Below are 14,538 nucleotides of genomic sequence, written 5' to 3' on the forward strand. Positions count from 1 at the left end.
ATAATATTTTTCCCCCGTGACTCTTAGGAAACCTCATTATCAATCCGTCCATTATTTTGAAGTATATTTACGCCATTATTTCGACTGATTTTGCTGCAACGCCACACGAAAAAAGCTAAAATAAAAAGAAAAAAGAATATGAAGTGATGATTCGGGTTGTTTTTCCCCCTTTCTAATTTAGACACCTTTTTTCTTCTTTTTTATTTTATTGTCCCGTTTTTCCGACAGAACGGAAAAATCGTCCTGTGTCGTATTAAGTGTTGCTGCTACAGAATGTGCAGCGGTTTGGAAAAGCCTCCTATTTCGGTCCCTCCAGAGAGTGAGAAAGAGAGAAAAATAGAAAGAAAGAGTGGAACAGAGAAAGAATGAAAGGAAAAAGTAGAAAACGCTTTGGCATAAGAAGTTTTAAGGGCAGACGACAGCTTTGCAGTATGACGAAAAAAAAAATATATATATCGGACCAATTGATCACCGCGTGGATAGGGTGACCGATAAAAATATGTGAAAAGTATAGTGTATATATATATAGTATGTATGTATGTATGTATATATATATATATATATATATATATATATATATATATATATATATATATATATATATATATATATATATATATATATATAAAGTTGAAAGAAAAATCGTTAAATGAACCTGTTTCTGTTTGTTCAGGTAATGAACTGTGAATCTCTCTCTCTCTCTCTCTCTCTCTCTCTCTCTCTCTCTCTCTCTCTCTCTCTCTCTCTCTCTCAATGAAGGGTTTAATTGAGAATCAAAATGCGGTTTCGGTGCGAAAGGCAAAGGTAGTTTTTTATGCTTGTTTTATCCTCGTTAGAACCGAAAGTTTTTTTTTATATTATAAATAATTTTTGTTAAAGTTGCATTAACTTCTGAAAAGACTTGAAACTTCCCCTGTATTAGCAGCGAAATTTTGGTTAATGTTTAAATACTGATTATTAACATCTTTATGATAAATATTTTTAACTTAAATAATTTTTGGCTCTGATTTTAACTTCATTTAGACTGTATATGTTAATGTGTAGATTGATGCAGGTCAATGTTTGTTAAGGACTGGTTATTAACATCGGCATTATAGGCATTTCTAATTGATTAAAGTATTTTTAACTTTGATTTTAACTTCACTTTGACTTTATTTGTTAATGTACAGATTAATTAATGCAAGTTAACGTTTGTCAAGGATCAGTTATTAACATTCTTATGATAATAATTCCTAATTGATTAAAGTATTTTTTACTTTGATTTTAACTTCACTTTGACACTATATGTTAATGTATAGGTTAATGCAGGTTAATGTTTGTTAAGGACTGTCTATTAACACCGTTATAATAATCATTTCTAATTGGTTAAAATATTTTTAACTTTGGTTTTAACTTCAATTTGACTCTATATGTTAATATATAGGTTAATGTTTATTAAGGACTGATTATTAACATCGTCATTATAAAAATTTCTAATTGATTAAAGTATTTTTAACTCTGATTTTAACTTCACTGTGACCCCTTAGGTTGATGTATAGGTTAATGCAGGTTCGAAGTTAAGGTGATAATATTTTTTTTTATTTCTTTCAGTCCGGAGAGGGCGTGCTCCAGCGAAGACGAGATCAACGTGGTGGACTCCCCCCCACCCCCTCCCCACTACGCCCACGCTTACTACACCACCCACACCACCCACATGGACGACGACGTCCCCCTAGACATGAGCACGAAGCGTCGCTCGCCCCCTCCCGCCCATTCTCCCCACCACGCCCCCACCTCCAACTCCCCTCCCCGCCCCCGTACCACCCACGCCCAACCTACCTGCCCGCCCGCGCCCGTCCTACGGTCATTACGTGCGTTCCCCAACGGTACCTGGAGCTGCCTCCGGCGGAGCCCGCCCACGTGCAGCCTCACAGGGAGCTCCCGCCCGCGTATTCCGAGCGTCCCTTGCCACCCCCTTACAGCGTCGCCACTGCCCACTTGAGCCAGCAGAGGGCGTTGAGCGGTCGTGAGCCGCCCGCCCATGCACGCCCGGTGGTCACGGCCACCCCTCCGAGCCCCGCCCACAAGGAGTCACGACCGGAGGAGCCGCCCACCTCCCGCAGACAGGTGGTGCAAGGTAAGCAATGCAATTGGGGGATTCTGTTTCACTGTTTTTTTATTTTTCTTCTTCTTCTTCTTCTTCTTCTTTTGTGTTTATTGTTTATTTCTTTGTTTATTGTTTTTTTTTATAATTATCGGGACCTTCACATGCATTACTTAGTTCCTCAGTGATAAGTGCGTGTTCTCCAGTAATTATGGGTATCGCCAACAACTTACAAAACAAATTATATATTTCCGAGCTTCAGTCATCCTCCAGGGATAAATATTTGTGGTTCGGGAATTTCTCCTGGACGTCGTGTATGAGAGAGAGAGAGAGAGAGAGAGAGAGAGAGAGAGAGAGAGAGAGAGAGAGAGACTGAATGCGGAAACAACCCTGAGTGTATTGTTGATGTCTTGAGCGAACCAACGCCATTTTTTTTTTTTTTTTCGAAACCTTGAGTGGAATTCCTGTGAAGCGGGTGTTAAAGTTCCAGAAAAAATTTAATTTTGAATGTTGCGTTTCCCGTCATAAGTATATATTACCGGTAAACTCAATCAGTAAACAGGTGTTTTAATGACTGAACATAAGGAAAAATTTGTCTTTTCTCTACTGGTGAATTTTGAACGTGGTTTAATGGCAGCCAAGTTGAATCGGTAGAGAGGCGCTTTAATGCTTGAACTTGAGAAAAAAAAAATCCTGTACTTTCCTGGTGAATCTTGAATATAGGTTTTTTTTCCTGTTAAAAGGATGGCAGCCAAGCTGAATGAGTAAAGAGGTGTTTTAATGCTTGAACTTGAGAAGTTTCCTTTACTCTCCTTGTGTATTTGAATATAGTGTGTTTTCCTGTCATAAGTATGACAGCTAAACTAATTCAATAAAGAGGTGTTTTAATGCTTGATAGATAAGATGACATTTAAGTGGTATTATATAGTCCTGTATTTCATATTTTTCCGTCAACCTTTATTCACACACACACACACACACACACACACACACACCTCTTCCTTTCATATTCACTCATAAAACGATAGAGTCCAAGATGGAGATTTTGGGGTGAAATTTTTGATGGTATTTTGTTTTCAGTAATTAACTTCCTGCGGTTGCCTGCGTCCTGACTGTTAATACTGATAGATAGGAAGTGACAGCATTTGCTTTAAGGTTTTTATGGGCGAAAGGCCTTCAGCGCTAAATTCCGCGAGGCGTTGTTATTATTATTATTATTATTATTATTATTATTATTATTATTATTATTATTATATTCTGAAGATGAATCTTTTTCAGAAGGAAAACCCACAGGGGCCATTGACATAATATTCAAGCTTCCAAAGAATATGGTGTTCATTTGAAAGAAGTTACAAAGGGCAATAGGAAATACAGAAAGAAGAGATCAGTTATTAGAAAAAATAAATGAACAAATTAGTAAATTAATAGATAAAGATGTAAGTAAACCATTAAAATACAAGGAGAACTATTTTAGGGTCGTTGAAATTCGTTTGAAAAATGGCAAAGGAGTCCGCTGGTGGGAAAGTTAGCTCTGCAAAACGGGAGGGGCTCGTCTCTGTCGCGTCGATTAGCGAAGGAATGTCTCTTTTGAGAAATTCACGTCCTCGCTGCTTCTAAACAGTACAACCTAACTTCCCTTCGGAGTGATTATAAAAAAAAAAACCACGTCGTAAATATCGTCTATATGAGAATGCGGTTTCTCGGAAAACCTCAGTTATGTAGACAGCTATATAATTTTGGCCAAGCGAATGGGGAGTGCCTCTCATGGACGGTGGTTTTTTTTTTTTTTTTTTTTTTTTTTTTTGGTGGTTAGAACGGAGGGGAATATGCGAGGGAAGGGGAACCACTTCGGTTAAATCAAGTAAGGAAGAGGCTATGCAAAGTTGCTGCTCGATTTGCTGCCGTCAGAATAAAATTAGGTACCTTTCTCCCGTGCTGCAGTCTTTTTTTCATAAAAAGTGCCGTCAGTGCACTTCATGCGGTGCACTGTAAGCACTACTTGAGGGGCTTTGCAGCGTCCCTTCAGCCCGTAGCTGCAACCCTTTTCGTTCTTTTTATATACCTTCGTTCTATTCTCTTTCTTCCATCTTACTTTCCACCCTCTCTAACAATTGTTTCATAGTGCAGCTGCGAGTTTTTCCTCCTGTTATACATTTCAAACGTTTTTACTCTCAATTTCCCTTTCAGCGCTGAGTGACCTCAGGTCCCAGCGTTTGTTATAGGGCCTATATTCTGTATTCTATTCTAGATTATTAATTAACTGATGCAGTAGGTTTATATCGCTGCAATTTTTCTTCGCAGTACTGAATAACCAAACGGTTGCAGTGCCAGGTCATCGGACCAAACATTCATAAATCAGTCAATCTTACGGAAAACAGGCTTTTGTGGGCGTTGGGAAATTTATACTTACTTTACCCAATTCTTCTCTCAATTCTTTTTCTTCTTTCGTTGGGCCGTGACAGGATGGTGCTAAGTTATCCGCTAAGTCAGTTTTTCTGTAAATAATACGATCATGAATTTATATATATATATATATATATATATATATATATATATATATATATATATATATATATATATATATATATATATATATATATATATATATATATATATATATACAGTATATATATACATATATATATATGTATATATACATTTATATTATGTATGTATATATGTATGATTTATATATACATATATATGTGTATATATATGTATATATATATATATATATATATATATATATATATATATATATATATATATATATATATATATATATATATACATACATACATACATACTGTATATATATATAAAGTGAACTTCCAACGAACTTCCTCAGAGCCAAAGAAAGCGATGCGATGCATTTGCCAGCATACATAATGGAAGGTCTGGCTAACTGGCTGGCTGCCTGCTAACTGGACTTGTGGCGGCGGCCATGCTGGAGATATGCAGAGAATTTCGTCTGGTTCGGAGAGTATTCTGCGGCCGGTAGAAGAGACAGCGACAGCGACAGCATTCCAATTAAGAGTGGTGGCCCTCACCAAGATTCCCGTCGACGATCTGTCTCGGTCTCGCCCGTTACAGGAGAGGAGAGAATAAAGAGACAGACGGGCCGATCTCGACTGATTAGGTTCAGTTTTCAAGAGAGACTGAGCTCCGTAGCGTGGTTGTGCCGTCAGTGCACCTCATGCGGTGCACTGTAGGCATTACTTAAGGTTTTTTACAGCTGGAGTCCCTTTTTCTTTCTTATTACTGTACCTCCTTTCGTATTCTCTTTCTTCCATCTTACTTTCCACTCTCTCCTAACATTTGATTGATAGTGCAACTGCGAGGTTTTCCTCCTGTTACACCTTTCAGACCTTTCTAGTGTCATTTTCCGTTTCACCGCCGAATGACCTCATAGGTCCCAGCGCTTGGCCTTTGGCCTGAATTCTATATTCAGTTCAATCAACTATTGTCAAAGGGATACGTCCCATGACGCTTGCAAAAGAAAGACCATAATATTTTAGTGAACGCATTAGAGATTTGCGAAGCATTGAATACAGATAGTTTGAGAACTTCAAGTTTATAACTCTTCTTAACTACTGCCATTACTACTGCTGCTGATGGTTTTGTTTGTTAATGTACAGAAAGAATATATAGATTAGAAGTTATATAAGTTTTATATAGACAAGAAAGGCTATGGAAAAAAAAAGTGTTTAAAACGAAGTAAACTTTCGCTTCAACGAGAGACGAAAAGCGGAAAGAAGAAACTCTTTAATATATATAAGAAATGAAGAAGACTAGAATAAAAAGCATTTATAGAATCGAAGCTATAGAAGTTAATTAAATAAGAAGAACTATAAAAAATAAAAGAATTAAAGTACAACACAAGGTAAAGCGGAAAGAAGAGACGGAAAACCGAAAGAAGAGACTATTTAAGTAAGAAAAAATGAAGAAGAAGAATATAATAAAAAAAACAAAGAATCGAAGCTATAAAAGTTAAATGAATAGGAAAAGCGTCCAGAAAAGAGGTATATAAACTTTCGCTTGAACGAGAGAGCCGAAAAGCGGAAAGAAAAGGTGAAAAAAAGGAACGAGAAGAAGGAGAAGAAGCGAAGGCTCTTCTCGTAAAGTTGGTGTGGTGGTGTGTATAATAGGACGAAGGCGCCAACATCGTTGTTCCCTCTCCTCTCTCCATTCAGAGATGCAAATCAGGGAACCCCCAGGCCTTGGTGGCCACGGAAGAAGAAGAAGAAGAAGAAGAAGAAGAAGAAGAAGAAGAAGAATGAGGAGGAGGAGGAGGAGGAGGGTGGGGAGGAGACACCCTTAGCGGGGGTACCAGTGCCAGGTAGTTAAGACCAAGCGGACGCGATGGTTTCGGAATCTTCACCGCCCCGTCTCTCTCTCTCTCTCTCTCTCTCTCTCTCTCTCTCTAAACCAGCTTCGTGACGATTTCGATTTCTACGTTGTTATTGGTTTATCTATTGGTGGTAACTGATTGAAGTGAATCTTATAAATTTCTCTCTCTCTCTCTCTCTCTCTCTCTCTCTCTCTCTCTCTCTCTGCTTCCAAAAATGGCAATTGATTGCAGAAAAGTACAGTTAATAATTGACTGCAAGGAGTTATATGTGTTCGTCATGATACTCTTCTCCGTCATTCGTATTCAATGTGGTGGAACTTATAAGACCGTATAGAATAGAATAAGAGGTTACGCATTAAAAAAAAAGGCGTAAAGAATGGGATTAATAATTATCTCGACGTTGCTGTGCTTATTGTCATCACTTACTTTAGTTTATTTTTTCCTTTATTATAGACGAACTGTGTATCATTCATTTTGTGTATTTGCGTCAGTTGCGTTTGCGTAATGTTAAAATTTTTATGAACTTTTGATTTTTTGGGGGGATGGGGTGGGTGGGTGTAGGGGTTCGTCACTCCCCCCCCCCTCCCATCACCAACTTTCCCCGCCGAAGTAATAATGAGTGGTCTTAAGGTCTGGGCCTAGGTCTGGCCAGTGGTCCGAGACCGTGATGATCTAGGAACCTCCTCCTCGTAACAAGCTCATCGAGTGACGGCTTATTTTCGCGCCATTTTTAGATATCTTTCGCGCCTTTTTTTATTCTCAGTAATCTCAGGACATGATCAACTATTCCTGTTCTCTGTTTGGTCCAGAGGGCACATTTTTGTTAGACGGACGAGTACTGCTATCGTATACGTGGGATTTTGAATCGTTTTTTATACAGGAGACAAAGAGAGGTATCACAGTACATTGGCTTTATGCCAGCACGGACTCTAGCTGTCGGGAAGCCCGTGGAAAGATTATCTTAGCCAAGGGATGAGTGCTTTTATAAACATGCGTATCTCAAACTGTTTCTATAAATTGTACTTCGTCAAGGTTTCGAGATTATTGGAATGCATTCTCATTGCTATTTTTTTTTTTTTTTTTTTTTACCTGAAAGCTTTTATTTTTCTCCTTGTAATTATTCATTCATTGCGAAGGGGCATCTTAGTAGTGTTCTGTAAAAGAAAGCTGTTATGCCTGCTTTGTCTGTCCGTCCGCACTTTTTTCCGTACACCCTCAGATCTTAAAAACTCCTGAGGCTAGAGGGCTGCCACCTTCGAATCATCAAACATACCAAATTGCAGCCTCTATTCTCAGCAGTTTTTATATTATTTAAGGTTAAAGTTAGCTATAATCGTGCATCTGGCAACGATATAGGCCATGCCGCCACCGGCCGTGGTTAAAGTTTCATGGGTCGCGGCTCATACAGCATTATACCGAGACCATTATACGCTGTACAGAAAACTCTATTGCGCCGAAGAAACTTCGGTGCATTTTTTACTTTTTTTTCGCAGTTGTTAACTTTTATCATTTGAAGCGGCGTCATGTGGGCGTTGCTAAAAATAATTATTGTCACCTGTGTAAATAAACAGATGAAGGTGTCAGCCAGGAAAACGGAGATAACAAAGGTGTGAAATGTATAAACAAGTTGTCACCGGAGGTAAATTTGCACTTTGCATAAACTGCGAAACTACTACTCTCTCTCTCTCTCTCTCTCTCTCTCTCTCTCTCTCTCTCTCTCTCTCTCTCATTCATATGCTCTTGGGCAGCAACTACTACGGAGCCTTCGGAAGAGAAATTCGAGGATTAGGAATAGAAAAGGAGAGAGAGGGAGTGAGTGACGGTGAAGGCGAGGCCACCCACCGTCGTCCGCCCACCCAGGTGTCATCTGATGATGAGCACGCCCTCACCCGTTTACGGAAAGGCGGTGTTGGTGGGGGCGGAGTGGCGGGGAATGCGCCCAGGGTCTCCCCAACGCATTTCTCCCGCCTCTCTGCTTTCGTGGCCTTTCTCTTGCTTCTTCTTTTACTTCCAGTGGTTTCAAGTAAAGTGACTATTTTAATTTTATGCAATTTAGAATCTTCATAAAATTCATTTTTTGTCGAAAAAGTAAAATTTTTGTTTATTATGAGATACATTTTGAAGAGAGAAAGGTTATCCCCTGACCGGAATGCTTTGATATTTGTGATAAGAAGCAGCGCTTGGAAGACGTCCCGTATCATTGGCGTATCATGTATTGATGAGATCACAGCCAAATTGTGTAAGTTTGGCTGTCTCTTTACCAAGGCATATTTGCTCTTTCTCTTTGTATTGGGTTTCTTGTGTTGATCTCCTTTAATATCTCGGGTCTTTCATCAATGTATGTATAGAATCCTGTTATATAAATACTCTGTATTAAAGACATATCATCATATGTACAGTATATGAGGCTTGACGTGTAGCAGTGTTTTTCTTATACTCGGGAAGGACTTTCTTTCATTTTTAGCCCTGAGAGGGCTTAATCGAAACCGTGTACTATTTATAGAGACCCTTAACGCTTCTCTCTCTCTCTCTCTCTCTCTCTCTCTCTCTCTCTCTCTCTCTCTCTCTCTCTCTCTCTGAGATATTTCAGACTTGAGGATTGTATCAGCGACACCGCAGCGTGAAATGAACTTGTAAACTTGTAAAGTTTATAAGTTGTGTATTATCGGACAGTCATTTTGGTGACTGTCTTCATTATTTACACTTGAGGTTTTCTGATGATTTGTCTTAGAGGGAAGAAATTTTCTGATGATTTGCCTTAGAGGGACTGATATACGTTACTTTTAATGATTCCCGATACAGTCCACCGACATTGCTCCTCAGTAAACCTTGTCCAGATTGAACAGTTGTAGACATTTCGATGCGCTGAAGAAGAAGAAGAAGAAGAAGAAGAAGAAGAAGAAGCAGGAGGAGGAGGAGGAGTAATACTGAGTGATTATCTCTCCTTGGCGCTCTTCCCGTTCCGAGAAGTGATTTTTCTGGGAGTTAGGAGGAAGAGTAGGAGGAGGACCGGGGAAGGCCATGGGTTTCGGGCAGGGCATTTCTGGAGAGGTGGGTAGGTTGTGTGTGTGTGTGTATGTTGCGTCTTCCCCGAAGGCTTGGCCCAGTGAAGACAGAGCGACTAATCTTTTAGCGCGTCGGATCACGAACCTGTCTTGCGTACACCTGGGTAAGGACAGGGACACACACACACACACACACACATTTTGAATGCCATGAGGTGAAGGAGAGGGAAAAGTCGCAAAAACTGGTGGTGGTCGAGGTATCATGGAAACAGATCGGGCGGGGGCGGGGGAGGGGGGGGCCGAGTTGCCAGCGGTGTGGAGAACCTTATTAACTTCGATGTCACGCTAACCGCTAATTAGTATTTATTACTTGTTTTTTATTCTCTCTCTCTCTCTCTCTCTCTCTCTCTCTCTCTCTCTCTCATTAAATTTTTTTCCGGTTAAGAGTTTTAACTCTCATTAAATTCTTTTGCCGGTTAAGAGTTTTTACCTCTCTCTCTCTCTCTCTCTCTCTCTCTCTCTCGTCAATTTTTAGCGATGAAGAGTATGATCGCATCTCATAATTATCCCTTAAGAAATCAAAAAGATTTTTTATTACTAAATGTGAAAAAGAAACTATGTATAGCTCTTTCACAGGACGCGTATATATTTATGTGCGCAAAATCGCGCAAGTGCGCTTATTCCAGGAAACCATTTCCAAGGGATCATCCTTCCTTCAAAACGTGATGAGTTTCCTGTGAGCTCCCAGATGTATGAAGGCTATATTAAAGAGTCTCTGAGTCCCAGTAAGTTCCCAGATATATGAAGGCTATAGTGAAGAATCTCAGAGTTTCCAGTGAGTTCCCAGATGTATGAAGGTTATAATAAAGTCTCAGAGTTCCCAGATATATTGAGGCTATAGTGAAGAGTCTCAGAGTTCCCAGTGGGTTCCCAGATAAATAAAGGCTATAGTGAAAAGTCCCAGAGTTCCCAGTGATTTCCTAGATATATGAAGTTCCTAGTAAGTTCCCAGATATATGAAGGCTTTAGTAAAGAGTCTTAGAGTTCCCAGCGAGTTCCCAGATATATGAAGGCTATGAAGGCCAGTGAAGTCTCATTAAGTGGGAACCAGCCAAGCGAAGCGTTGATGTCCGCAGACCGTGTTACCCAATGTCTGTGATAGCACGTGCAGTTGTTCCCTTATGGGAACACAATGCGGCTCGGCTGCATTCCAGTTCAAAATCAAGGTAATTTGAGTGGCACAACCAGCGCTGTTTTTCTCTCTTTTTTTTTTCTTAACTTTTTTTTGGGGGGGTTGTCTCTGGTAGCTGCTGTTGAACTCCTTCCCCTCTCTCTCTCTCTCTCTCTCTCTCTCTCTCTCTCTCTCATACAAGAGAGAAAGGTATATATGTCTTCGACATTATGGAGGAATTTCTCTTTATGATGTGATGAAGGAAGTCGTGTTTTGGTAAAAGGCTCCGTTGGTTTGGTGATGGTCATTTCTTCTTCTTCTTCTTCTTCTTCTTTTCTTCTTCTTCTTCTTCTTCTTCTTTTTTCCACGTCATTACTTGGTAGGTTCCCTCCCCCTCTTCGGATTGAAATTCCATCATGGCGGTTAGGTTTAACCAACATCAGAATGTAATGAAACAACTCCTTGTACTCTAATCTCCCAAATTTGGTTTGTGTACGAGCGCGGCCCCTAACAGCAACCCCTTTCATTCCTTTTACTGTACCTCTTTTCATATTCTCTTTCTTTTTCATCTTATTCTCCTCAACCCCCTCCGAACAAATTGATTCACAGTGCAACTGCGAGGATTTCCTCCTGTTACGCCTCTCAGACCTTTTTACTCTCAATTTCTGTTCCAGCGCTGAATAACTTCATAGGTCCCAGCGCTTGGCCCTTGGGTTAAGTTCTATATTCTTTTCTTATGTTGGTAGTTGTAAACGTTGCAGTAACAATATTTAGTCCTCTGCCTATCCCCTACTGGCAGGATGTGGGCGTGAGGATTTTAGATGCCGAAAGGGCGTTGTCCTTTCCCTCTCTAATATGTTCTAGGATATGCATATGAAGCCATAACTATTTTGGACGTTACCTTGAACGCATTAACCCCTCTTTTTCCAGGAAGAGTAATATTCTTCATTGTCAGGACAATGTTGGTGTATGTGATGCGTTTTTTGTTGCGCAGTTAGAGCTTCCAAAGTTCAAGCGAAGATGCAGTGCATTGCTACTCCAAAACAATTCACCTTCCATTTCAATCATTTATTTATATATTTGGCTATTTATATATTAATTCATTAATTTAGCCTCTTTTTATTTTGTAATAATTGATCTCTTCTTTCTATATACCCTATTATCTTCTGTAACTTCTTTCAAATGAACACCATAATATTCTTCGGAAGCTTGAATTTCAAGTCATTGGCCCCTTTGGGCTTGTTCCATATGAATAGGTGTTATCTGTGGGATTGTTCTTTATACAGTACATACGATGCATCTTCTGAATAATAATAATAATAATAATAATTTTAGAAATCAATCATGAAGGTTTCCCAAGTGCTATGGTTGCTGTTTCTTAGATTGTAACTGCCATAATAATAATAATAATAATAATAATAATAATAATAATAATAATAATAATAATAATAATAATAATAGTTGTAGAAATTAATCATGAAGGTTTCAAATGCTATGGTTGTTGTTTCTTAGACTGTAACTGCAAAATGAACTTTGTCATTAAAAAACAGTGCGAACGTGATCTTTCGCTCCAGGGCGGAGAGAGAGAGTGTGGGACGTTTTAAAAGATCAGAAACAGGATGCTGTTGTACCTGAGTGGTCATCAAGGGAATGATCAAGATGATGATGATGATGGTGCTCTCTCTCTCTCTCTCTCTCTCTCTCTCTCTCTCTCTCTCTCTCTCTCTCTCTCTCTCTCTCTCTCACAGAAGAAGAAGAAGAAGAAGAAAGAAAAAGGTACTCTCTCTCTCTCTCTCTCTCTTATTCTTTTAGAATTTCAATTCGTTTGAAGATGGTGATCCGAGGCTTGATGTCCAAAAGTGGGCGTACGGCTAAATTTTACTTACGAACAAAACAATAGAGAGAGAGAGAGAGAGAGAGAGAGAGAGAGAGAGAGAGAGAGAGAGAGAGAGAGAGAGAGAGAGAACGTGGATAGAATTCTGATCACTTAGGAAGAAGGAAAGAATATATTGAAAGAACCTAATCAAGACTACCACACTTGTGGTGTCTTCAAATCTTCCGTGGTTTGTGAAAGATGGTTTATATTGAAGTATTTTTTCAATATATCTCCGCACTCTTTGTTTATAGAAAGTTTTCAGCGAGTTTAACTTGCAAAATATAAACTGAGATGTTGAGATAAGAAAATTATTCAGTAAGGCACCTCCGAGGTATAAAGAAAAAGGACTGTTATAGAATGAAATCACGAGCGCTCTCGAGAATTAATTGGAGGCGTGAGAAGTGCAGATGCATTATTTCTCTCTCTCACAAAACCCTTTTCTTAATCCTTTCCTTGACACATAAGCATTTTCCGTGACCTTTTAAAGTCATAGGGCAAAACTCACGGAGTTCCCAATGGATTCTTATGAGTTCCACTTCATTTCCATCCTTAATTTATTATTATTATTATTATTATTATTATTATTATTATTATTATTATTATTGTTATTATTATTATTATCCAGAAGATGAAACCTATTCATATGGAACAAGCCCACCAAAGGTGCCATTGACTTGAAATTCAAACTTCCAAAGAATATTATGGTGTTCATTAAGAAGTAAGATGAGGTAAGGGTAAATACAGAAAGAAGAGATCTCGCTTATTAAAAAAGGAAAAATAAATTATTGAACTGATAAATAGATAAAATGAAGTAATTAACAGGTGAGTAGTGTGTGTATGTGTGTGTTCCTACGTAATGGTCATAATATGGTTAATGTACTATTTGGAGCAAGGGACGTTTATTAGAAGGCAAGAGGAAACGGCCTCGGAGAGCGTGGTTAGGGGAAGGGGGTTAGGGGGCAGATTAGGTTAAGGGTGGGGGTGTTTGTGTTGGCATAGTAATGATGGCGGCGTTGCTGGAACTGTGCACTCTGCGCGTCCATTCATGATCTTACAACGGTGAGATGAGGAGGAGGGGGAGGAGGAGGAGGAGGAGATGCAGGTAGCAGCCCGAAGGATTCGAGGTGGGCCGCGCAACAGGTTGGTCACCGTCCCTGTTGCTGCTGGTACTGTAACGAGCCTTCCTCTTTCGAACGCCAGGGGAAAAAGAAGAAGGAAAGAAAAAAGTCAAAGAAGAAGAAGGAAAGAAAAAAAGACACCAGTAAAACGCTTGTGTGCAGTACTACTTCTTTCTTGCCCAGAGGGAGGCGTGTCCGCATAGAGCAAGACTATACATATAGAGCTTTTGTAGGAGGAAGAACTCTCTCTCTCTCTCTCTCTCTCTCTCTCTCTCTCTCTCTCTCTCTCTCTCTCATCGGTCTACATCAGCAGCCAGCCAACCCCAGTCCCCAATGCACTCCTCACTCGCTGGCTGGCTGTGATGACCATTCGGTGTAGGGATGATTTCATTCATCTGTTGATGCCGCGAATACTGGAACTTGAAGAAGGCCATCCTGCCCCAGCCGGCCAGAGGGACTGAGAGAGAGAGAGGTGTTGGTGGGGTTTTGGCGGGGGGAGGGGGTTGGCTGGTCAGGTGGAGAGAGGAGTAGTAGTGGTGGTGGTATAGTAAGGGTCTTGGCCGTCAGATGAATGGAACGATGACTAGAAGAAGAACAGCAGAAGTGGAGGAGGAGGAGGAGGAGGATGGCCAAGAACTGCAACATTGGAGGGTCTCGGCCATATAAGGTGATTCGACTACGCGGAGCTGCCCGTGCGAGGCTAGAACGGCACGGCGAAAAAGGGAGGGGTGGGAGAGGGAGAGAGGGAGGGGTAGGAGGAGGAGAAGGCAGCACACCAACCCACACCCAGGTGATGACGATAATGATGTTACGATGTGGACGACGACGACGACGATGTTGATGACGAAAGTAATGACAACGAAGACGATGCCAATGAGGTGATTTTGGTCAGGTCAGCGATGTGGTGGCGGGAGCTGGGGGAGGGGGGGGGGGA

The 14,538-nt window shown here is 40.1% G+C and overlaps 1 pseudogene; it reads left to right on the plus strand.

Moving 5' to 3' along the window:
• The window catches only part of LOC136837395 (uncharacterized), a 111,418-nt pseudogene that overhangs the window by 44,276 nt on the left and 52,604 nt on the right, over positions 1 to 14,538 (plus strand).

This window comes from Macrobrachium rosenbergii, chromosome 59 (genome assembly GCF_040412425.1).
Source record: "Macrobrachium rosenbergii isolate ZJJX-2024 chromosome 59, ASM4041242v1, whole genome shotgun sequence".
Taxonomy (NCBI): domain Eukaryota; kingdom Metazoa; phylum Arthropoda; class Malacostraca; order Decapoda; family Palaemonidae; genus Macrobrachium; species Macrobrachium rosenbergii.